At 44.5% G+C, this 25,789-nt stretch overlaps 1 long non-coding RNA gene across 6 annotated transcripts in view; it reads left to right on the plus strand.

Annotated features, from left to right (window-relative positions):
* The window catches only part of LOC141410836 (uncharacterized), a 125,079-nt gene that overhangs the window by 83,650 nt on the left and 15,640 nt on the right, over positions 1–25,789 (plus strand). For 2 of the 6 annotated variants that reach the window (XR_012435601.1, XR_012435607.1), the window contains one exon: positions 14,604–17,038. The exons of the other annotated variants lie outside the window; for them this stretch is intronic. This is a non-coding gene — a long non-coding RNA (uncharacterized lncRNA). Of the gene's footprint in view, positions 1–14,603; positions 17,039–25,789 lie in introns of those variants that run through there. 6 annotated transcript variants of the gene reach the window in all.

Raw genomic sequence — 25,789 nt, forward strand, 5'->3', positions numbered from 1 at the left:
CCCTGTTCTCCAACCACTACCTCTTTGGCTTCCCGGTCAGACCCTCCCCCTCTGGAAGTCAAGTTCTTCATTTCATGTACCATGGTTTTTGGATGGGAGGCTAGAAGTTAAAACCGGCCTGAGGATAGATCTGTGCTCCCACTCTGCCTCCCAGTCCCTGGAATGTTGTGAGAGCAAAGAGCCTGAAATAAGAAATAAGAGCGAGGTCCGTGCTCTGCGCCTCGCCTCTGCAGGCGCCTGGCCGAGGAGCAGAAGTAGTCGGTAGGGGGCGCCTGAGAGCCCGGCTCCTTTTCTAGAGGCCCAGCGGGCTGGGAAGGGCTTGGAATTCAATACTCCTCATTCCAGCCAGGGTTCCTGTGACATAATAAAGCCCAAGGAGGGATCTCGAGTGACTTGTCAGCAGAACCCCCAGAGAGATTTTCTATAGATAGCCAGGGTGTGTCTCTGGCTCCGTCCTTCTGGGCAGAGGAAAGTTCTTTCATGCCTGGTCTGGTCATTGCTGGTGCAGCAGGTGGGTGGGGTGGGGACCTGCCAGGCTCTGGGTCCAGAGGACTGGAAGGCTAGGAAATGTGCGTGTGTGGTGGTGGAGAGAGGAGCCCAGGCCAGGAGAACGAGTTCCAACTATGGCGTTCTGGAGAAAATGTTTAGTTATTTGCCTTTGCTGACCCCACCCCACGTTGGGACGCCGGCTGCCAGGAGATGTCCCAAATACAGACCCTCCCCCAGTCTTTGATGCTGGATCTGGGAAGATTCCTGGGCTCCTGCCAGGCTCTCTTTGGTGGGAGACGCGCTTGGAATGTTGGCGTGCCGGCCGCTGTGATTGGACGCGGCAGGTTTCAGAGTTCCCTCATTTGCATAGCCAGGCGGCCAGTTGATTATTTCCCACCGTAGACAGTTGGAACCTGAAACTGTTTACCTTCCAGATTCCAAACGAGCAACAGTCCTATCCATAATGTCACGTAAACACCGGCATGACAGTAGAGATTCCTCCCATTACTAATATTTTCTTTCACCCTGCGGGCTGGTGGAGAGAAATTCTCAGAAGCCATGAATACGTCTTACATAAAATAATAGCTGAGCTGCCAAGGGCTTTCACGAAAAAATTTCATCATGGGACTCTACGCTTTTTGGTTTATGCTGCTATCAGAAGCCCAGGACAGAATTAATTCATGTAACTGGGAGGAGCCCCCATGCTTTTGTCAGTCCCCTGCTTATATATGAATTTCCCTATTCTAATTGCCCAAGCATTGGTGGGTAGGGTATGAGTTGGAGAAAACTCTGATACATATATTTGCTTTGAAGTAGAGGCAGTAAGCTGTCATTAACAAGACGCACGTTTGCCTCAAAGAGCCTCAATTTGAATCCTGAGTTGGCTCAAAGCTGTGAAGTGTTGGGTAAGTTATTATCTCTGAACCTCCACTTACTCATTCATAGCCCATGACTGTTGACACCCACCAGGGTTGTTGGGAGGATGAGATGCTGTCAGACGGGTAGGATGGTTGATTGAATACCTGTGACAGGGCCAGGTACAGCACCTAGAACACAGTAATTATCACTAAATGTGCTCAACAGCACAAACAAGACATTCTTGAAACTGCTCCCCAACACCCTGAATGCAGGTCCAGGAGTCTTAGCCGCTTCCAGCCAGACTTCTCTTTTTAGTCTTCACATTCTTCAGATGCTCCACATTCGTGAGTTGTAGTCTTCCCAGGGTGGAGAGAGCCCTGGCAGCCCCCACCCCGTCTGGAATCCCAGAGCCCCTCTGAGATTCTAAACCAACACCGTTGCCTGTCACAAGCAATTCAAGAAACATGGACCAGAACACATTGCAATTGTGAAGCGTGGACTAGCTATGTCGTGCCTGTCATAGGTCTGCTTTCTCTGGCAGAGGAACACAAGCAGGGCTCTGCCTCCAGACCCCACCACGTGAGAAGCAGGGGCTCCTCAAACAGCAGGGGAGGGATTTCCCCTCTGAAGCCTGTCACAGCGCTACCTCACCCAGGTGTGTGTGTAAGAGAGCCTCTCTGTAGGTGTAAGCAAAGGTCTTACCTGTAGGCAGAACTCCACTCTCTAGTACAAAAGCACAGCTTCCATTCTGCATTAGTTGTGTGACCTTGGGCAAGGAGCTCAGTGTTGTTTAACTCGTTTATTCTGAAACCTGCAAGAAGAAGATAATGGGGAGCCCCTCACTGGGAGATGGGGTAGCACAACTTGGTCATCACGTGTGAAATGTACCCTGTTCAGCTTCTGGTAGGAACAGAAGGAAATCAGGCTGGATGCCACTTCGGGGAGATGAACCTTTTTGCAGCCCAATCCAAGCCAGTTGCGGGAGCCTTTCCCTCCCCCAGCAGTCCCTGGGTCTTTCTCTGGGTGCACCGCACTAAATACCAAAAGTGGTTTAGCTATCTACATGTTATTTACTGTCAATGGGAAAGGAAATCTTATCTCAAAAATCTTTTTTTGGAGGGGGTTTGAAATCTGGTCCCCCTATTTCTCAGCGGAGATCCTCAGAGGAAGTCCCAGCTCATCAGAAGTACAGCTTAGTCTTTCAACATTCCCTGTCAAGCAGATAATCCTTAAATGGGGCAGTAGAGTGGACATCCCACAGGCTGCCGGGAGGGTCCCAGGCAGGATGCATGTTGAGATGTTTGTTTATAAGCAAGTGACTTCGGCTTCCTCCTAGCCAAGCATGTATACTGGATTTACGCATCTGCGAGTCTTTTCTATTCATTTTATGCAACTTTTTCTTATGCACTTCTGCTCTCTCTGCAAATATTTGCTTCTCAACTTTGTGAGGGAATTTGTTGCAGTCATTTTTAGGAACTGTGAATATAGTTGAATTTATCTGCAGGTCAACTCTGCAGCTGCTAAATGCCCGAGAAACAGATCTTTGGAGAGAAAGAACCCTCACTACAGAGGAAAATAAATGGAGGCTTGCTTGTTTTCACCTCTGAAGCAGATACCAAGCTTGTCAAGTCTGGTGTATTCCCCCACTCACCTAGGATGGCGCTTTCTAGTAGCTGGCATTCTATAAATAGTACAGTCTAATTTGGGGTCCAGGAAGGGACTCAGAGGCACATGGAGGAGGGGCTGCAGAAAATGGGTTTTTAGTGACCTGTTGTTGCAATGGACACAGCTAGGGAGCTAAGTATAGTGTATAGTAAGTCATTCAGAGAAACTATCAATGTAAAAGACGCTGTACACAATAGCCCCAGACTGATAATCACTCCTAGGCTGTAGTCATCATGGAGACGGAGGCTGAACCACTAACTTAACCTGCTTTGTGACATTTCCAGCACCATACAAGGCTCCAAAGTAAATGCAATTAGACATGAACAAGGAATCTAGAAAGACCACAGGCCTTTGCCTCCATATTTGTAGTGAATTAACACGTCTCTTTCATAAGTCTCTTGGCTTATGTTTCAGTTATGTAGATTGTTGTTCCCCCTCAAACTTTTAACCATTAAAAATTAAATTCCTCTTCGTGTGTGTGTGTGTGTGTGTGTGTGAGCGCACGTGTTCACGCTACTGGCTTTTTAATTTAGGGCTTTGCACTTGCTAGGCAAGTGCTTCACTATTGAGCCACCCCCCCCCCCGCCCCCATCCCTTTGCTTTAGTATATTTTTCAGATACAGTCGTGCTTTTGCCCAGGGCTGGACAAAATCATGATCTTTCTACCTCTGCCTCCTGCATATCTGAGATTACAGGTATGTACCATCACACACAGCTTGTTTTTCCAGTTAGGGTCTTGCTAACATTTTCAGGCTGGCCTCAAACCATGATTCCCCCATTTCTCTCTCCTAAGAAGCTAGGATTACATGCTTGCACCACCATGTCCAGTCCCTGAAAAAAAATCTTGGTTTTTTTTTTTTTTTGTGTGTGTGTATGTGGCACTGGGGTAGTCCTTTTTGCTCTGGTTAGTTTTGGAGATGGGGGGAGGGGGCGCATGAACTATTTCCCTGAACTGGCCTGAAAGTGTGAGCTTCCTGATCTCAGCCTTCCAAGTAGCTAGGATTATAGGTGTGAGCCACTGGTGCCTAGTTCAAAGAATAAATTATTAAACTGTGCATGGTGGTGCATACCTGTAATCCCAGCACTAGGGAGACCGAGGCAGGAGGATCTTGAATTTAAGGGCAGCCTGGGCTATGTATTAAGAAATTGTCTCCAAAAAAAAAAAAAAAAATTCTTGTGCTCCCAAGTCAAGTCTCAGCCTCTGTATTTGCAATTGAGCTTTGAGTATTTCATGTCGAATCTTTTATATCGACATTATCTCTGAATGCGTTATTATCCTAGCCCTGCCACCTAGATCGTTTGTTTAAATGTTTATTGAGCACTTACTCTACTGGTAGTTGGGGATATTATTTTTGAGAACTGAAGCAATCCTTGTCCTCATGATGCTGATAGTCTACTGGAAGACACAGACATCAAACAAACAGCCATGCAACTAGAAATACAATCACAAACTGTGTTAGGCACCCTAAAGGAACATAAAGAGCTCCAGAAACACAATTATGGAGTGGAGGAGCAGAGAGAGGGCCCACGGTTAGCTTTTTAATGCCTGTTGAGGATCCACATAACAATAGTTACTGTCAATCGAGCAATGCTTTAAAATGACTTGTATTTATTAATCATGGCAGCAGCTCTATACATGGGAAATGTGTGAACCAGCTCATTATTCAGGCTAGGATTCATGGGTACTTTGTACACACAAACACCTTGCACCTTACAAACTTTAGCATCCCTGGGAATGGGGACCACTTAGCAAATACCTCACGGGCTGTTACAGCCTCTGATGTCAGCCTGCTGAGCACCTAGAGCACCATCTTATAGAAAAGCAGTTTCTCAGTCAGTCTTCACATCAAAACTGGGTGGAGGTGGGAGCAACTTCCTCCTCCACAGAGGTCAACATACAGTCCACTCCTGACCGGAAGTCTGGACCTTCCCCCTCCGCCTGGCATGGTGACCTGCCTCCAGGCTGATCTGATCTAGATCAAGCCAACATCCAAACAGGCAACAGGCCTCTTCAGATCTGCCCCCTTTGGCCCTGAACTTAACATTGTCAGTCTATTTTATTTTCCCAGTGCTCAACTAGGCAATTGTATGTTACATCCCAGAAGAAAACATGCATTTCTTCCACAGTGGCCTCCTGGCTATGTAAATGGCTCTACGTGTTTGTGTTACGTCTCCAGATTATAGTCTTTGAGACTTTCTGTCAAGCTCCCTATTGGCAGCAGACATTTCAATATTCTAACCCTTTCTGCTTAACTGGGGAGCAATAAATTCAGGCCAGAAGCCAGATCCAGGAAGAGAAGGGTCTCCTTGAATAATAGGTAGAACTGCCTATGGGTTGTTGCTTGTGACTGTCTGTGCTCTGCAGGAGGAGGGAAAGAGAAGGGCTTTTGGGGGAGTGAGAAGGGGACCCAGCACTGACATGGGGCAGTTCAGCTCCTTGCCTGGAGCAGGTGTGTAGCAAAGGAAGGTCTCTGCAGTAACACTATGGAGGAAGTGTCCTTGAGAGATAGCCCCAGTGGGATTGTCTGGAAGTGTGGGGCCAAGGTCACTACGCCAGGCCAGAGGACAGAAACAAGCCTCAAAGGAACCAGGAGCCAGAGTGTGAAGGTAAGAGCTGGGGAAGATGAGTAGGAAGCAGGAGGGAGGCCTGGGGATAGGACCTTCATGTCTCCTTCTGCTCCATTTAACCAGCCCCCGTGTGGTGGAATGAACCATTTTCAAACACAGAGTATGTACACATGAGTCTAGACACACCAGGACAGTGTGCTCCTTTTGAAAAAGGAAGGCCCACCTTGCAAAAGGTTTGGCCTCCCTATCCCTTTCCTTAGAAAATGCTCATATCCATTTTAAACACCATGGCATTTCAATGTCGTTTTTTAGAGATGATACCTGAGGGAGGACATTCTGAACATCTACAGTGCTCATTTACCTGTCAGGTGCTCTATTTCTGCTCTTTTTAGACCTCACCAAAGTCAAACGCAGGATTTGAAGTGACTGGTTACCTGCAGATAACTGGTGAGGATGGACAAATGGCACAGGTGAAACAGGCTATGCATTTGCACCCCACCAAACTCCCTCTCGCCTCTGTCCACTCTATCCTGGCCAAGACCTTTGAGTCAGGCATGTAAGTCAGGCATGTACTTTGTGTTGGATGAACTGAGTTCAAATCCCAGTTTGTCCAGCCTTCTTCTTTCTCTCACTTTATTTTCATGGAACATCTCCGTGTATTTTGTCAACAATTTTGGTATTTTTGTGGTGTTGTAGTAAAACAGGTTTCTAGGAGTTACATTCAAATTTTAGCAGAGTAATTCATGTGCATGATTATAATATCAAATAGCCCAAAGGCTTTATAATGTAAAAAAAATAGCGCCCACCCCCCTCAATTCAGCCCTCCCACCCTCATTCTGCTTCCCACAGACGGCAGCCTTTGACCAGTTTCTGTTTTTAGTTCTTGTGGTCCCTGCCCTGTCTCTAAATGGTATGTTTACACAGCTATGTCTTGATCAACAACCTTAGTAAGCATTATTACCCACTTTCTTCTAGGATAGATGAAGTTTTAAGTCACGCCCCCCCACTCCCTTGCAGGTTTGCAAAATGTTAGCTATTTTAGTCTCTCTGTGATGACTGTAACTGTAGAAAACCCTCTAATTCTTGTTCTATCAACAGTCCATGACTTCTTATTCTGTAAGATGAGGATGAAAGCATAATGTCTCTTTCTTCTACTTCTTTCCTCCCTTCTTCCCCCTAGTCCTATCTTGTTACCACAATTAAGTTTCCCCTGTTTTGTTTATGGGTTGATTCTAAAAACTGAAAACCAGAAAACTTAGTGCTTACATTATGACTATGTAAATATTTTAATTACAGAGTAAGTAGTGTGCCATGATTACACTTCTCTCTAGTGCCAATGTCATGACCCAAGTGCCGCGCAAAAATGTGTCTAGTATCATGAACAACTGGTTTTCTTTCTCACATTCATTCAATTGCTCAAAATAAGGCCGGTTTCTGTTTATATTGTGACTTAGTTATATAGTTTTTTGTTTTTCCTGGAGTTTCTGATTGCTTTTTTCTTGTTGATAGAAGAAATATGCCTTCATTATCATAGCAAGCTTTTATTCATCTTTCTTATTTCTAGGAATCTAGTCCTTTCTTCTTAAAAATTCATTGGTATTCTGTCTTAAGTTGAACTAATTGCTTGCTAGGTCAGCTGAAAACTGGCATCCAGGAATTTTCTGGGTGAATTCTATCATTTCTTATATTTAAAAACCTTGCCTTTTCTGGGATTTTTAATTAGTTTTGTTGGAGTCCACACCCTCATATAACTTCATCAGAAGGGAAATATAAGCATAAGTTGTCATTCTCAAATATCTGAAACTGTCTTTATGATATTCTTACCTTTAAAGGCTTTAATGTTTGATATAGAATTCTAGTTTCAAAATAATCTGTTCTCAGACCTTTTAACAACTATTCCACTGCATTTGTGTCTGTGGGGTAGAAAGCAGATGCTAGTCTGATCCCGTTGCTGGGGACTTACTTCTTTCTCTTTGGAAACTTGTAGAATCTTCTAGTCCCTGGGGTTCTGAAATTCCACAGTGAGCATTTCTGAGAAAAAGAATTCTTTCTTGCTGGAAATTTGGTAGCCCTCACGCTTTAAAATTCTGAACCTCTTTTTCTACCATTTCCTTTGGTTTATATTCCCTACTGTTTTCATTATTGTCTGTTTGGAACGCCTAACAGCCAATGCCAGGATTGAGTTCTGTGTACTTTTTCTTTGCATTTTCCAACTTCTTCTCTTTTTCTTTTTCTCCTGGGTTCTTAAAGAATTTCCTCAAATTTATATTCCATCATTTCTATTAAATTTTTAATTTTGTAATCTTTCTTTTTTAATTTCTAAGAATTCCTTCTTGGTTTCTGAATTTCTCTCCCCTCCTCCCCTACCCTTTCCTTTCCTCCCCTTTCCTTAGTATTCCTTTTAGATTTCTCTTACTCACTGCCTCTATTATTGGAAACATTCAGGGAACCAAACAACACCAGAAGGCAGAATACTTTGTTATCTTGGAAGTGGCAACCACAGCTTCCCATTATTACTGATCTCTAATTCCTATGACTAGTTCTGAAGGAACAATTGACAGTAGAGTTCTTCTATGGCAGGGAACAAAAGCCTATCTCAAACTCTTAAGAAGAATTAAAAGGCAAAATTTTCTCCTCCCAAATTCTTTGGAACTAGTACTTGCCTTCAGCTCCTGTATTTTTTTTGGGGGGCGGGTATTTGAAAATGATTGGTATTACTCCTTTAAAAAAATCGGTAGAATTCACAGTGAAACCATCAAGTCTGGGGCCTTCTATGATGGGAGACTTTATTATTCATTTGCTCTCCCTACTCGTTATTGGTCTGTTCATATTTTCTGTTTCTTCATGAGTCAGTCTTTGTAGGTTAAGTATTTCTAGGAATTAATCCATTTTCCTAAGTTATTCGAATTATTGGTCTGGAAATGTTCACAGCCTCTTGGGATCCTTGGTACTTCTGTGGTGTTAGCTGATGTCTCTGATTGTTGGTTTTCTTTTCTGGTCTCATTTATGGGTGCAATATCTATTCCGGTCATATACTTGGGTTTATAGAGATAGTAATGAGTTATTTCTCTTTTTTAAGCTAATTATTAATAACTCCCTATATCATTCTCATTGTTGTGCTAGTTTGATTATGGTGGCATTTCAGATTAGGGAGACTCGAAGACTGTTAAAATGGATAAGGACCCAGGGCTATTGCTTGTTTCAATTCCTTTGTTTTGAAGATGAATAAAGTGAGGGTCAGGTAGGCTTAGTAACTTTCCCAAACTCACACAATCATTCAGAAAAGCCAGATTTTACTGCAATCAATCAACTGCAGCCTGTTCTTCCTTTTAGTTCTCTGTGCTGCCCAGACTACATAGTGATGAGTTAGGTGACATAAATTCAAATCATATTGCTTAAACCTGAACCTAATGCAGCTAATCAATCTATTCACCAAATATTTATCATGCCTCTTTTATATGCTAGACCCTCTGCTAAGGGCTGGGGCCATGACAAGCTCAAGGAGGTCATGCCTCCTTTTGTTACCTGTACACTATCTCTCATAGAACCCTGTTCCCAAAGGAGACTAGACCGCTTAGTCCTGATATGTTCTTGTCTGGGCTCTGTCTTCTACCTCCTAGGAAATGTTAGTACTTTCCTGGCCTCTAGGTCCCTGGCTCTTCACCGTGACTAAGGTCGACCAGCCAGAGGGTATATGCTCTAGATATGCTGTTAGCCCAGATGGTGATGAGTTGAGACATGCTACACCTCAACTATGTGCTTTGACATTTGAGAAAACAGCAGAAGCAGGAAGCTATTCTTACCTTCTTCTCGTCCCTTTTCCTTGAAGCAGGCCACAAAACCCAAGAAGATCACCTCTGACCTTGTATTTCCCTTATCCCTGATGCCCCTCATGGATAGGTGTCCTGCTCTACACCTGGGAGAAAGGAATGTCACACAGGGATATCAAGAAGAATTCAAACAAACAGGCCTTGCTGAGATCCTCCCACACATTCTTATTACCATTGCTTATACACTTTTGCCCTCCAATCCTGCTTCTGCACAAGTGCCCATGAAATACACTTGACCCTTCAGCAACAAGAGTTGAACTGGGCAAGTTCACTGATATGCAGCTATCTTTGAGAGAGGAGAGAGCTGAGATAGTTTGAAAATACTTGCAGATGAACCATATAGCCTAGAAACATGGAAAAATAAGAAAAAGTTTGCTGTGTCACAGATACATAAATACATAAAACATAGTCTATTTTATCATTCATTATCATTATGCATATATTATAAAAATAAAAAAATTATCAGGGCTCAGATATAGCTCAGTGATAGAGTAGCTTGTCTAATATGCATGAGGCCTTGGGTTCCATCATTAGCACTGAAAAAAGTAAATAAAAAGAAAGTAAAAATTTATCAAAATGTATGCACACACTTACAGACTACATGGAACCATTTGTAGTCAAGAGATGTAGGCAAAAGTAAAGCTACAGTATTAAGTCACGACTGCACGCAATTAACTATAGCAATATTGCATTCCTATAATAATGTCATCTCTAGCTCCTGTTGCTGTTGGAGGGAGTCACATGGATTTTTGACTGTGCAGGAATCAGTGACTATTAACACCTGCATTATTCAAGAGTCATCTTACACAGATTTCCCCATTTCTTTTGGATCTTAACTTCTGAGGATTCCCATGTGATGTAAATTGATGAAATCAATTTATATGCTTTTCTTTTGTTAATCTGTCATGTGTTTCCAGGGTTTTCCACCACAAGCCTTGTGATGGGTGACAGAAAGATACTATATTTTCTCTTCCAACATAACAAGGCCAAATTTGCTGGCTTTCTAAGTCTTGGGGACACAGGGTTAAAAGGAACTAAAATGTGGATTAAAAGCGAGAGGCAATCACAGAAACAGAAGTGGAGATACAGTTGTATCAGTCAGGACTGATTGTGGTAAAAAACAATCCCCCAAACTCACTCGTTTATAACAAAAGTTTGTTTCAATGCTGTTTTCCAAATTCAAGTCACTGTTTGGCATAAGTTCCAGGGAACCAAAAGTGATAATGGTAGCTGAATTCCATTACTATTTTTTATGAGCTGAATAGGGGTGAACCCTTATAAAATGTAGGCAGAGCACATTCCTATTATGCTAACTCTCATGGCTGGAATTACAGGTTCTCAACCATGGTGCTTCCTGCTGTCCCTCCAAATCTCACTTCCTGGTCTCCTGGATCCATGCTTTTCTTCAATGGGCAGGTTCTCAGTTGAGTGGTCTGATAATGGAGATCATGTGAAAACAATTTGGTTTTCTTCAGGGTGGATCAGTACCACTCAGGGGCTTTGGAGAATTTGGGAGAGCTGTTTTCTGGTGGTCATATTGACAGAGTGATTCATCTGGCATTAGTACACTACTGTCCAGGACAGTCCTCACCATGAAGGATCATCTTGGTGTCACACAACTTTGTCTGAAGCACTGGACAATAATGTAGGTGAAAACCTGATTTTTTTTTGATCATCTGAGGCTAGAACCCTAACACAAAATTTGTTTGTCTTTTTTTTCATTTATTTGGTTTTGTTTGCAGGTTAACAAACAATCTACAAAGAATGCAACCAGTGTTCAAACCCAGGGAAGATTTCTTTATTTAGTTTGGAACTTCACAAGAGGATTGTTTCCTATTATAACAGACTCTTATCAGTCACATTATTGTGACAGCTCTGAGCACTTCCTCAAGTCTAGTAGTGTGGTCATAACACAAGTTACCATCCTATTTGTATTAATTAATATAGCTAGATAATTGATTTATTTGAAATTATATATGCACATATGAATTCATGTCATGAGGTTAAGGAAGCATACTAAATATTCGTTTGAAAAAGAGGCACTGGGTCTGGTGGGCCAAGATGCCCCTGTGCACAACAGACCCACAGCAGGAGAGAATGAAGAAGCCAACCCCCTTCACAGCCCAGCTTGGTAGCCATACTGCAGATAATGATCCAGGACTGGGACCCTGTAGGCAGCTGCAGGGCACGTGCTACTGTCAGCTCTGCAGTTAACCTTGGCTGTGATTTATAAGAGCTGGCAATAGCTGACACAGCAACAGAGGCCATTCCATTGACAAAAGCCTGGGCAAACTTCCTTATAGACCTACCGTACAATTGGCACCTAATGAATAGGTAACAAAAGTACAGCTTGATAGAAGTTGGAGATTGGCTGATGTATCTAGGTTTAGGAAAATGCTGATGAAATTCCACACCTCTGGCTTGATTTCCAATTCTAGACACATTCTGATTCTAATACAGCATCACCATCACCGTCGTCATCATTGTCATTGTCACCATCATCAATTTTGCCAAGTGTCTAATTGCCATCCTCGACAGCAGTACATGAGCCTGTCCATCCTGGTAATGCTGAGTTCAAGTATGGCTGACATTCAATAAATGTCCACCAAGCACCTGACCTAAGCTGTGCCAGGAACTGTGCAGGCATGAGTACGATGTGGTGCCTACTCTCGTGACTTTGCAGCTTCAGAAAAGAAATGGACATTAATAAATACTTACACACCGATAGCTGATTTAACTACAAAAAGAAAAATTACTTGGATTACCCCATAGGCGCCTGAACGCATCATTTTTGCCTCCTACCTTCAAGCTTGCTTCTCCCCCAAATTCAATCTGAGTTATTTGAAAAGAAAACTGAGTCATTCTAACAATTACTTCTCTCCTACTTCCTACCCCAACACCCAATTAATCACCATGTACTGCTAATTTTACCTCCCAAATGTATCCCTTTCCCTCTCTCTCTCTCTTCCTGCTCCCTCTTTACTGTCTCTTGGACACTCAGAACAGCCTTTAACAGGCCTCTCTGCCCTTGTAATGAGAAGGTCACAGTTGTGGAAAGCAGAATCCATTCTGTTCACTTAAGTAGAAGGCGATTGGTTATAAGGCATTAAACGACTTACTGAATTGATGCAGGAGCTGAAGAAGCAGGCTGGGCTTTGAAGATGGCTTTGAGAACCATAGTGCAGAATCTAGATACAGGAGCCCACTACCTCTTTCACAATTAGAGAGCTGTTGACCAAAGAGAGAAACTTGTGCTTCAGCTGCCAGACCAGAATTGTGCCTCCCTTGCCATGTCTGGGATGGCAGGATCATCAGGAAGCCATGACGAGTAAGAAACAGCCACAATGAGAAATTAACTGTGATCATGAAGTCACCACAAGAACGTCCATGAGCGAGCTCTCTGGCAGCAGAGGTACAGCCTCGTCTCCACCTCCAGTTTAGGTTCTTTGGTAGAACCAGACCTCTCACTGAGATGGAGCCTTAGAAATGGAGTTTTGAACCCTCAAGCTGCTGACTGCAGTTTAGGAAGCTCCGTAGGACCAGGTTGGAATAGACATCTAGGGAAAACCCACCACATCACCACATTCCTTTAAAGTCAGCAGAGAGATGTGTCTGAAACACAAATCCAACCATGGCACCCTTCTTCTGGAACTCTTCCAGGGGTTCTCCATCACCACAAACTAATGTCCAAGTTCAGGCCCTGGCTGCTCCTCTCCACTGTATCATCACAGCCCTTCACACTTAACTCTGGTGACACCAGGTGCATTCTTTGTGCTAGTTTGGGAAACTGTCCTTGTTCATCTTGTCCATTCTGTAGAGTGCCCAAGTCCCACCTTGCCTGGTAAATGTTTCCTCATTCAACACTCAGGTGTATCTGGATGGCCATATTAAATTTTAGAGGCTACATGACAGCACTGCAGCTTCCAGGGCATGCCAGGGACCGGAAATCACCTGCCCATGCTGTTCTCTGGGATGAATGTATGTGTTCTCTGGCAGCAGCAACTGGAGCTTATTCCTCCTCATACTCAGTGTCTACACAGTGCCTGGCCCTGAGTACATGCGTGCTAAGTCAAAGTTTGTTAAACTTCAATGAATGACACTAAAACTGTGTCTCAGTTGGAGTCACCAAGAATCAGACTTGGAGATAGTTCGTATACAAGAAGATATTGTGAATTCCTGGGGAACAGTCCCTACAGGGGATGGGGAGGAGGTGAAGGAAGCAAGACTGGACTGTGACACAATCATAAAGAGACCTCAGCGAACAGCCTAGTGAGCTCAAGAGCTAGAAAGTGCCTTTAGAGTTGTTCTACCTTGAAGCATGAGGGCTGGGCCTTTATATCCCTATGTCAACCAGTCATTGGATGTGAAGTGGGGGGTGTCACCTTGGCAGCACCTGCAGCTGGGGGTTCTTTCTAGAGAGTGACAGCATTAATCAGTTTTGTCAAAAAAGAAAACCATTCAAATAGGTAGGTGGATGAAAGGATGGTGAGATGGGTGGATAGACAGATAGACAGAGATAGATAGATAGATAGATAGATAGATAGATAGATAGATGATAGATAGACAGACAGATGACAGACAGATGGATTGCTATGGTTTGAATATGAAGTGTCTCTCCAAAAGGCTGTGTATCGAAGGCTTGTTTCCCAATGCAGCAGTATTCAGAGGCAGAATTTCTGGGAAATGATTGGATATTGATGGCTCTGACTTCATGAATGGGTTAAACCATTGATGGTTTTGTGATTTGATGGCTTTATTAGGAGATGATGAAAATGTTAGGAAGTAGATTGTTCAGAGTGTGCCTTTGGAGGATGTATCTTGTCCCCTTTCCTTCTTCTGTCCCTCTGCTTCCTGGCTGCCATGAAGAGAGCAGCCTTTGCCACATGTTCCTGCCACCATGATATTCTGCCTTGCTTCAGGCCCAAAGCAATAGAGCTGGCCAACCTTGGACTGAAATCTCAGAAATCATGTGCCAAAATAAATCTTCTAAATTGTTTCTCTTAGGCATTTGTCACAGTGACGAAAGGCTAACTTTCATAGATGATAGCTAGATAGATGATTGCTAGGTAGATAGATAAATAGATAGATGATTGATAGAATTAGGTATTTATTTATTTGGGGGATCTGACACATGCAATCATGAGAGCTGGCTACACAGTTACGTGCAGTGGTTGCTTCTGTTTTTTGCTACAGTCTGAAGCCTGCAAAATAAGAGTTGAGAATGGAAGATGGAAATGAAGTGGGGGCAAGCAGAACAACTTGGAACCTGTGAGGCTGAGCTAGAATGTAGGAGGACAGACTAGAAATCACCCTCCACTCCACTCCAAGCCACCATCTTGGCTAACAGGTGTATGAAGAAGAGGGCATCCTCCACTATGGAGCTGAGAGCTGTCAGTCACCAACACGGCCAGAGAAATGAAGACCTTGGTATTAAAAGGGGGATCTGGGCAGAGCCCCACAGCAGTTTTCCAAAATACTGCACGAAGAGCACAAACACCAAGGCTCGCTCCCTTGAGCACCTCACTATTCAAGGATGGCAGGATCTCGCCTGGGAAGACAGATCAGCACCACCAGCAAAACCAAATAGCAAGACAAAATGAAACTGCTTGAGAAGTACCTTTTGTACCTTCATGTACTGTGGGGAGCAGATTAAAGCCTATGAGAACTGGACACAAGCAAGGTGAGATGCAGTTAATTGCCTTTACCTGTAGGCCAAGATAGGCACAGCCCTGGCATGAAACAGAAAAAAGCAGAACAGCTGTGTCTCCTAAGTTTGCATTCAGAGAAGCAGGAACTCAGGTTTCTCCTGTTGCAATGTCACGCCCCTCCCCAGAGCCTCTGCTCCACCCTGTTTGCCGCTGTTTATAAAAGGCCCACTGAAGGAGGAAGAGGGGCTTTTGCTTTTGCCTTTTGGGGCTTTACTTTGGGCTTTTGGGCTTTTTTTGCTTGGCTTCGGGCTTTTTGCTTTGTAGGGCTTTTTGCCTTTGAATATTGGGAAGAAGCTTTTACTTTGGGCCTTTTAGTGTGGGAAGCTTTTGGAAGGGAGAAGAATTGTTGAAGGGAAAATGCTAAAGAGGGGTTGATAGAAAGTCTGCACTGAGAACTTTAACATAGGCTTCAGAAAGCAAAGTTGAGAAAGAACTTCATACATAGCCTTAGGAAAGCTAAAGAAAAGCCAAAGAGAACATGGGACAGTGCACAGTGCGAGTCTAAGGACCGAGACCATAAGAGTTACACACATGCAGGTTGTAGGCCCGGCTGTTTGCAAGTGAGGCTTTGAGAGAGCTAAAGAGAGATGGGACAGTGCAAGCCTAGGGGCAAAAGACTTTAAGAGCGATTAAGCTAAAGGTAAGCTAAGAGAAAACATGGGACAGAGCGAGTCTCATGAAAGAGGTTTCAAGCAAGGTTTTAAAGAAGACTTTAGAAGCAAGGCTTTAAAAAGCTGCAAGGAGTAAGGCCTTGAATCAAGATAGAGAAAAAAAGCAATTAGGGTTGGGTGTCTCTACCTGAATGCCCAACACACCTGACCCCAACTTTGTTGGCATATCCTGTGTCTTTTCTAAAATCTCCATTCACCCCCAGTTAAGCCCAGTTAGGTCTAGTAATAACAAAGAAGCAAGAGAGAAAACCTCCCTCCAGTAAGGGAGGGAGGGCGAGAAACAGCTCCCCCTTCAATGTCCCATGAAATTTGAGGTGGGAGGAAGGCAAATCAGGAGCCCATGAGGGTCAGAGGAGATTTTCAAGGGTCTCACAGGTTGAAGGTGATAGTGAGGAGGAGCTGAGTTGTGAGGATAAAGACAAGGAAGCAAGTTATAAAAAATCATAGCACGTGTGGCTGTTCTGATGGGGAATGTGGAAGGTGAGGTTTGAAGGATGAAAGGCTGGAAAACGCTTCTTTAAAAACAGTATATTCTGCCAGTCAATCGTGCCTTTTTGGAAACCTATTCACTCCTCTTTTCTTCTACTTTTTCCTCCTCCAGAACCACTGTCATAGTCAAGGTTGGTACCTTCTCCATCCTTCTCACTCCTTACCCATGGCACACACGACTAATTAGTCATGGAATTCTTTCCTGATGTGACTTCAGAATACGTCTTAGCATTGCATTTCGGGGAGCCACTTGGAATTGACTTAATAGCCATCTTTTGCCCATAACTGAGTCCATTCATTAACTTACTATTTCCCTTAAAAATGGCTGTTTCTCACACCCTCTTTTCTTGTCACGACACAGCTAAAGTTGCATGTCTGGGAACAAGGATTTTTAGCCTCTGTTCTGTATCTCTGGCCTTAATATTAGAGGGAAGGTAAAAGGATTGAAGACGGTCAAGCCTGTTTCCCTGGCGACTGCATCATAGCACAGGCCCACTTCCTAGGTCCATGATTTAGAAACAATCAGTACTAGTGAGAACAAATGAAAGTCTGGGGAATAAATGCACATGCCATTTTCTGAATAGTAATTCTTCTTTAGAAGCAGACTTTGGAAAGAAACTGATGGAAGTGAAAAAAAACAATGACATGCAAAAAAGGGGAAACTTCTGTTTTCATTAATAATAATTATGAAGAAGATATACTTTAAGTTGTATCTTGCTTTCAATAGTGGATAGATATGAATTGAGTTTTTAAAAATCAATCCTGGCTTGGGTGTTCATTTCAGAACCCTTCGTCTCTGATTTATTGCCTTAATACTTTAACAATACGTTAATTGTGCATTCTGCTGGTCTTACTCCCCAATTAATTTTCAGTGAGTAAGCATTTAAATGTTAAGGAATGTTAAGAAATCTCTTTGTGAGGCAAATGATTCCTTTGAAGTGTAAATAACCCCTTCAGTTGATCTAATATTGATATTACCTGCTGCTATTATAGACATTTATATTTTTCAAAGCGCTACTGCACATGAGGGTATTTGATCATCTAGATGTCTCTGTAGGCTAAGACTCAGCCATTACTCAGCAAGAAACAGGAAGTGTGTTTTATATGTGTTTTGCTTTAACAACATTCACTTGGCCAGTTTGTGACAGTTAAGATTTGGTCCCATGTCAAAGATCAAAATGGACTGTGACTTCTTTCGGAGTGTCCTATATCAAGTGACATATCTCCTTGCTTATTTTTCAAAATGACACCAGATGTGTCAAATTCTGTGAGACCCAACTGATACCTTGGGCGATGTTTCTTAGTCTGTGGTGTTCATCAGAGTGGCCTACGATGCTTCTGAAAAAATGCAGGTGTCGACACCTACCTCAGACCTGTCCTATCTGCAGCTCTGGTGGTGTGAGGAAGCACATCTGCACCTCACCAGACTTTTCAACTAATCCTAAAACATAGCAAGGTCTGATACCCACCAGTAGAACTTACCTGCATGGCTTCAGGTGCACATATATGACTGTCATGCACATCTATACTCATGTGGCTAGCATGGGGCCATCAGCTCTAGGTTACATCGAACACACCCTTTTGTTTGGAATACATGCACTGATCTTGGACTTCATCCATAGGAGCAAGGTGATCAGAAAGACAAAAAGGGATGTTTTTTTGTTTGCCACCACAAAACCAGGAAATGGCTTTTCCCCCATGCTTGGATACACGCCACAGGAAAAGGACATGTTCTTTGCTGGGACTTGCTCTAGACCTTCAGGAAGGTATTAGCATTTTGAGGAAGGGCTTGGGGGTCAACTTTTGGGGAATTTGGAAGTTCACTGTGGCAGGAACTCACCTACCACTCCATGGGCATGGGCTCACCAATTAGGATTCTCGTCTTCCTGGAAGCATCAGGAGGCAAACATGCTGTCCCCTTGCATGTAGGCAGGGCCACAGTGCTCGCTCTCCCCAGTGCACCAGGAGAGGAGCGTTCTCTCCCTCCTGTGATTTCTCTCTCCTCATTTGTTAGAGGCACGGGGCAAAGTGCAGAGCTTAGCCTAGGGACCGCAGAGGCGTGACTAGAAGGAGACCAAGTTCCTAAGTGGTTAGGTGGAGCTCAGCCCACCACCTTCCCTTCCTTCAGCCTCCCACCCACTTTGGGCTGTGGTGGCAGTGAGGTTAGGGAGAAATTAACTTGGTGGGGAGGGTCCAGGTGCTTGAGATTTAGGATCATTTGTCACACAAGATAGCCTGCTGTATCAACATCGATCCGCAGGGTTGGATACTTTATTCTCTTCCTCAGTTCTCACATGGTTCTTGGTGTTTTCCTGTGACCAGAAAGCTGCATTGTTACTATCTTCTGTTCCATCCCTTTTCACACTTAGGGATCAATTTTTACCTCTTCCTTCCCCACTCCCTGGAACCTATGCTAGTTTTCTGGTCTGCAATTGAATTTTTCTGAAAATATCGACCACGATTAGCCATCAATGCGAGACATAATTGTTTTCCTCTGCTGACATGTAAGCTCAACATATAATCAAAAGTCCTCCAATATGAGTTTCCAAGACCAGGTGCCCAAAGGTGGAAGCTGGACCAAAGCCGACCTGCCTCTGCTGGCCCATTTGAGCAACCATCTCCTTAGAGCCACCTTGTCTTTCTCAGAACCCTTGTCTTTCTTCAGCCCCCAGGTGGCCATAAAAGAAGTCTCCAGAGGCAAATACCTGCATCAACTGCTAGTGGCAAGGTTGTTCTTCTGCTAGCCCTGAATACTGTCTTGTCTGGAGCTCTTGGGTGTGCTGTGGGCAGACCTAAGGTAGGAAGAAGGTGTGGGGTGGGCAGGAACAGCAGGCAGGAATGCCTCAGGCTCCATCACTTTGAGTTGTGTGACCTTGGGTGAGTTAATCAACCTTTCTGGCCCTTACTGCTGCAACTGGAAAATATGGATGGTGTTAGCACTCACCTCATAGGTCTGTTATGAGGATTTAATTAATCAATGCCTGCAAAAAGACTTAGTGTTTGGCACCACACATGCCAATAAATGTGAGCAGTTGTGATAGTGATTGTACTTGTGGCTGCTGTTATAATATCTGTGTGTGTGTGTGTGTGTGTGTGTGTGTATGCACTTGTGTTTTACAATAGGGCCTCACTATGTTGTCCAAGCTGGATGCAAACTCTTGAGTCTCAGCCTCCAGAGTTGCTGGACTATAGGTGTGTGTCACTGTACTTGGCTTCCTCCTAAGTTTTGGTGACTGGGCAGCTTCTCTATAGGAAGATCTTGCTCCCAAGCATGATCTCCTGCTGCCTCTCTGGATTTTAGAGATAGAAGAAACGTTTGTGAACCTCCTCCTTATAGGGCACAGAGAGGTGAAGGGACGTGTAACTATGCCAGAGAGGTAGTGAGAGGAAACTGAAGTCTCACTGTGATTTGGTGGCTCTCAGCACCAGAACTGAGAATTCTGCTCCAATATTCCTATAACCCAACTCTTTCACAGGGCTTTTCCTAAGCCCCTCAGGTTCTGAAAGTGGACTTCCCAGATTTAAATCCTGGTTCTGCCAAGTACTAACAGGATCCCCTTGTGCTTAACTTGTCCTCAAAGCAGGGAGAATAATAGCACTCACCTCCTATGGCTACGCAGAGGACTGAATGGCGCTGTGTCTGGTCCCTAGACAGCCTCAGTAGGGCTGTGTCTGGTGACCCATGCCCTCAGGGATGTTGGGAACTGCAGGACGCCTGGGCCATGCCATGGGCCAGACTGACCCTGACCTCAGTCTTTAGCATCCAGTGATTTTTCCCGAGCCACAGTCCTGAGTAGCACAGCCTAATCCTTCCTGCCAGTGTCACAAAATCAATCTAAAATGACTTAAAGAGGGTGACTGGTCAGGGCTTAGCGGTCATTCTGATGGACAAGAAAGTGGAGCTCCCGAGAGTCAGCCACGTGTCCTCATGCATGCCGAACAGATGACAAATCAAAGCCCACCTCTCCAAGAGCTGGATGTTTCAGTGAAGCCCACTCCCTGCACACAGCCCAGCCCCCAACTTCAACCCCAATGCCCCTGCAGGGTTGGGATCAGAATTCCTAGGATATTAGCTTGCTCTGGTTTGTCACAGCTAAAAAAGGCTGTTGTTAAAACACTGCAATGGAGTCCAGATACTGTCAGCAGAAAATCCTCCCTCACTGCAGAAGGGAGGTGGATGGAGGAGAGAGGGAAAAAAAATCCCTCACCCACACTCATAAGACCCTATTTGTTGGAGGAGACACTTGCCTAGCAGCGCAAAGGTCTGAGTTCAAGCTCAAGTACCGCCAAAGAGAAGAGAAACGGTGTTCCTGGTTCCATACATGGTGAGATCCTTCCCCAGGAATCCACTGATCTTTGCCCAAATCATAAATGCACCCCATGCGGTCACTGAGCTGGATTTCTCTAAGGAAGAAACCACAGTCCTTGTTTCTAGCACCTTCTTTCCCAAGTGTGAGTACCTGATTAAGTTCCTATTCTGCATGGGCCTGGATCAAGAAGACAGCCTTTCTAGTAGTTCTGTGGCTGCAGCTCTCTCTCTCTCTCTCTCTCTCTCTCTCTCTCTGGCCTTTTGCAGCCAGGTCAGCTGCCTCGTTCCATGGCTAAATGAGAAAAATCCTTACCTAAGCCCCACGGTTCCCACCCCCAGACTCCTGGGCCAGCTTCTCACACTAGGCCTCTGCAAAGCCACTGCTTGCAGCTGGAGCAACTCAGGCAAGGATCAAGCCAGTGGACGACGAGCTCACAAGCCAATCTCAGGGCCTCCGGATGCTCAGAGGAGACTGTGGCCTGGTAAAGAAAACATAACAATGCTGCCTTGAATCTCATCAGTTCACCTTTCTCATATGAAACTTCAGCCCTACAGAAGCAGCCTGAACTCCATGCTGAAGTGGCTGTCTCCCTCTCTGCTCGCCTCTGCAGGAAATGTTTTTCTAACGCTGAGTACTGGTGACATTTTGGGTGCCCAAAAGTGGCCCTTAGACAAGATTTATTAAACTTGATCCTGTGACCTCTCAACTACCCCCTCCCTATTTTTAATCAGAGGGACAGAATCATGATTCTGCTTAGATATGATGGTGAACCACGCCACGTGGCTGGCATATCAAAGTAATCCCCAGGCAAATAACATGCAGTCTTGGAGGAGAACTTGAAATAGCAAGGCTTGGATATGCTCTGTGGTACAATGTCCTGCCTGGGCATCTCCCAGCACTGCATATTAGGGGAGATTTGTAAAAAGAAGGGAATCAAAAAGCTCAGAACAACTCCAGAATTGTCTTGGTTTTGTTAGCAAAGACAAGATAAGCAAAGCAATCTCTATAAAATTCAATTAATTTTTTTTCCCTTGCTAATTTGTTTAGCCTTGTTTATCTCAGAGGCTAAGACATGGACCCTCAGGGGGTGATGCTACACCCTCGGAGATGTTGCTGTACAACCAGGAAACAAGCCATCCTGACCAAGGTCACCTAGGTACCTTGAGAACAATCTCTCCAGGAGCAGGAGTGAGGGAGGGCTGATCTGAGTCACTTGTGGACTGGCTGCTGGCTGCTGAGCGTGGCACTGCTAACCGTGTTCTCTGATGTCTGTCTTTCCTCCCTGCCTATGAGCGAGACCTCCCTCCACCCCCACCCCCTCCCTTTTTATTATAATACTTTTGCAATAGAAAAAGCTAGATGTTCTGTCCATAGAATTCTCTGAGAATATTGTAGCATAGAAGCATTTGCCCAAGGCATCTGAAATTAAAGACACTGGTTAATTAAATCTCAGAACACTCTCATCACTGTCTGTTTCCTCTCGGGGCCAAGACACTGAAGAATATAGTGCATCCAGCCAAGGCTAAAGGAAAAGGCAGTGGGGAACCGAATCCTCTGCTTCTAGTATTCATCACTTCAAGTCTTCTCAGAAAAGGCCAGATTCCAAGTTTAGGTGCCTGAGAGTGGGGCTGGCTTGGGGTCAAGCAGACTGTTTCCACAAAGATCTGAAAAGAAGCGGGTGCTACTCCTTCCTAGCTGTATGACCTTGGCAAGTTTCTTGACTTCTCTGAACCTCTATTACTGGATCAGAAGACTGGAATTCTAGACTCTTCTGCAGAGGGCGTGAAAGAAAGATCTAGAGGAATATCTGTGCATGTGCCTTGGAGATGTTTGTACCCATTGGGTCAGATGGGGCCTCAAAGGGCTAGGTGCCTTCCTGAGACAACTTCAGACTGCCCGAAGCCTGAAAACTTCAGGGAAGTCCAGAGTTCAAGGTCTTACCCTGTAGTAGGGGATATGGCAAGCTTTCAGCCATTCCTTTAGGGAAGAGAAGAAACTGTTCCTGTATATCTTTTTAAAAGTAACTTTCTCAGACAGATTTGTTAAGTATCTAAATGTGTTTCTCCAAATTGCATCTACCTTGGAGAAATTGGTTCTGGAAGGTCGGCCTTAGCAAGATGGTGGTTGAGAAAGATTGTACATCACCTGGAGAGGACTTACCTCTCTGTTGTTTTCTCTCCCTCTGTGCCTTCTTGAGTCCCCACACAACCTCCACCTCCACCTCGAAGACTGAAGTCACAGGAGAGATAACACATCACACAGATGTAGATCTCTCTGAGAAGCTGATTTGAGGCCAGCACAGAGCAGGAGGCCCAGCGGGGACAGGTAGCCTATGGCTATGAGTAGCAAGACAACTTGTGCTAGTGTGAAGGCCTTTGACCCAAGCACACTGGGCAGAGTGGGGAGAGCAGCACTGGGGAGGAAGGCCCTCAGAACATTCCAGCAACTCCCTGCATCCCATGGACCCACCAGAGGACATGAGGGAGCGCCCAGTGATCCAGGGAGACTGCCAGGTCCTGCTTGGAGACTGCCAGGTCCTGCTTGGAGCCTGGCAGGCTGAGTCCAAATGTGTCTCTGATAAGGCAGGTCGAAGGCCCTCAATCCCCCTTGGGAAAGTGGAGAGCAGACCTGCTTCGCTGTGACTACCAAGTTTCAAAGGTTTAAAAGGCTGTGCTGCACATCCTATTACGTGAAGTAAGCCAGGCTCAGAAAGACAAAGGCTGCATGTTTTCTCTCATATGTGGAAGGTAGATCTGAAAGATAAACATATACACAAAAACAAACTTGATCATATACAAACTTATATGTAAAATGTGTTTGTAATAGAACTATGGAACTTGGGGGAGGAGGGAAAGGAAAAGAGAATGACAGACAGTCAACAATATTGAAATACATAACACCTGTGCAGGTAGAGGATCCAACCATATGTTGAAAGCTGTTGAATAATGAGGGGTGGGAGAGAATGGGTAAGGGAGTGTAATGGAGGGGGAGGTTGAATGGACCAAAGTAAAGTATACTCACTGAGGGGATACATTGAGAAACCCCTTTGAACATTGACTTAGGTACAGTGTGTGTGGAGGTACTTGTGGGAAGGGGGAGGGTGAATAGAGGAGATGAAGAAGAGGGAATATGGTTGATTGACTTCATATATTTACCTGAAAGAGAACAGTGAAACCTCTTAGAGTTTCTTTAAGCAGGGCAGGGAGGGGTTGAGAGGTTCTGATGGTGGGGGTGATCTAACCAAGGTATAATGTAAGCCTATTTGGAATTGTCACCATGAATCTCCCCTGTACAATGAATATGTTCTAATTTTTAAAAAAAGCTGTTCTGCACTCCTTTCTCTCTACTCCACTGTAGGGCCACAGGCCTCATGCTCCTACTGTGCTCGGGGCCTCTGCACTGCCCCCTTTTCATGGTGACTACTTTATACTTGTCCCTCACATTCCTGGAAGGAGCACCCCAGTGCAAGAAGACCCTAATGACAAAAGTGACCCCAATAGATCTCATGTCTTACACAGGGTTTGTCACCAGTAGGTCTTGACTTTTGATGGCTGGGCATGAAGGAGGAGGGGTCCTTTTGATGGTTGGTCCTTTGGGAGTCCGATAAAAGCTACAGATACCAACTGAAGAACATGAGCACATCTGGGACGAGTTGGACATTTGAACAGCATTGGAAAGGTGTCAAGGGATAAAACAAGACTGTCCATCAGATAACAACGAATTTTGATTGAAGTTGGTTTATCTTTTGAAAATAAAAATATAAGCTTCTACTACCTCAAAGTTCTTGGATGGTTTTACACGCCTCTTCAGCACCATCCTTACCCACACAGACTGTCGGATGAATACCTATTGTAGGTCTATGGCCTTTTCCTGAAGTTTAGTTCCCCAGTGAGCTATAGTTAAGTATTCCTGACGTACCAATGACAGTGGAATTTCTGCTCTAGAGGAGGATGGCCTACTGGTTTCTTATCTGCCATGATCCCTCTTCTTGGAGGAATTGGGCTTCACCAACTCCAGCTAGCTGGTTGTAGTCTTAGGAACCATAAAGGTAAAGTTCTGTGATCTGAATGTACCTCCCCCAAATTCATATGTTGAAATCTTAACCTTTACAGTAAGGGTATTTAGGTAATATGGCTTGGTTGTTGAGGGCCTCCTGAAAGTCCCTATGTGAGTGGTGGTATTGGAAGAAGATCTGGACCTTTAAGAGGTGGGGCCTAGTGGGAGGTCCATAGGTCATTTGGGATATGCCCTCAAAAGGGATTGTAGGATCCATTTTCTTCTTTCTCCCTTTTGTCTCTAATTTGTAATGTGATGCCACGGTCCTATATCTGCTCCTACCGTGATATGCCATTCTCACCAGAGGTCATAAGAATGAGGCTCTTTTTGATCTTGGATTTTGGACCTCCAGGACTGTGAGTTCAACAAACCTTTTTATAAGTTAGTTGCCTTAGCTATTTTATTGTAATAACACAAAGCTAACTGATATGGGAGGTGGGCTGTAGGAGGTGGGATAAATGACTTTATAAATGAGACTCCAGAGAGCTAGCTGCCTCGAGCCTTCCATTATGTGAGGACAGTAAGAAAACAGCCATCAGCACTCATCAGACACATCTATAGTCTACCCACACCTCATCTCCAACTCCTAAGCCTCCAGAAAGAAAGAAGTTTCTGTTGTCTACAATATCTTTGTTACAGCAGCCTAAACAGACAAAGACCTAAGGAGGCTTTGGGGCTGGCATCACCTTTCTACGTCATCTATGGTTGAGCTAAGTGCTCAGAGAGAGAGAAACAGGTCTGAGACAAGATCTGCACAGAAGAGCAGGGGCAAAGAGCCAGCTCACAGGAGGAAGGGAGCAGCCTCAGTTTCTGTGATCAGCTATTACGAAGAGGTTCCACCAGGATTGACACTGTAATTCCTCCCATCCTGCTGCACACATATTACTCTTGCCATCAGGAGGCAGAGTCTGTGAGCCCATCCCTGGAATTCTGCTGGCCTGATGACTTGCCTTAAACAAAGCAGTGTAGAGAGCCATGCTATCTACTTCCAGGACAGGCTGAAGAGGCCTACTGTTCTGTCTTTGTCTTCAAGGAAGTCGATCCCCGTGTAAAGATGTTGGACTCAGTTACTGGATGATAAAGACCACTAACAAAAGACTTACGTAGACAAGAATTGGAGGGGCCCAGCCAGACCAATCCAAGTC

The sequence above is a fragment of the Castor canadensis genome, chromosome 9 (assembly GCF_047511655.1).
Source record: "Castor canadensis chromosome 9, mCasCan1.hap1v2, whole genome shotgun sequence".
NCBI classification, from domain to species: Eukaryota; Metazoa; Chordata; class Mammalia; order Rodentia; family Castoridae; genus Castor; species Castor canadensis.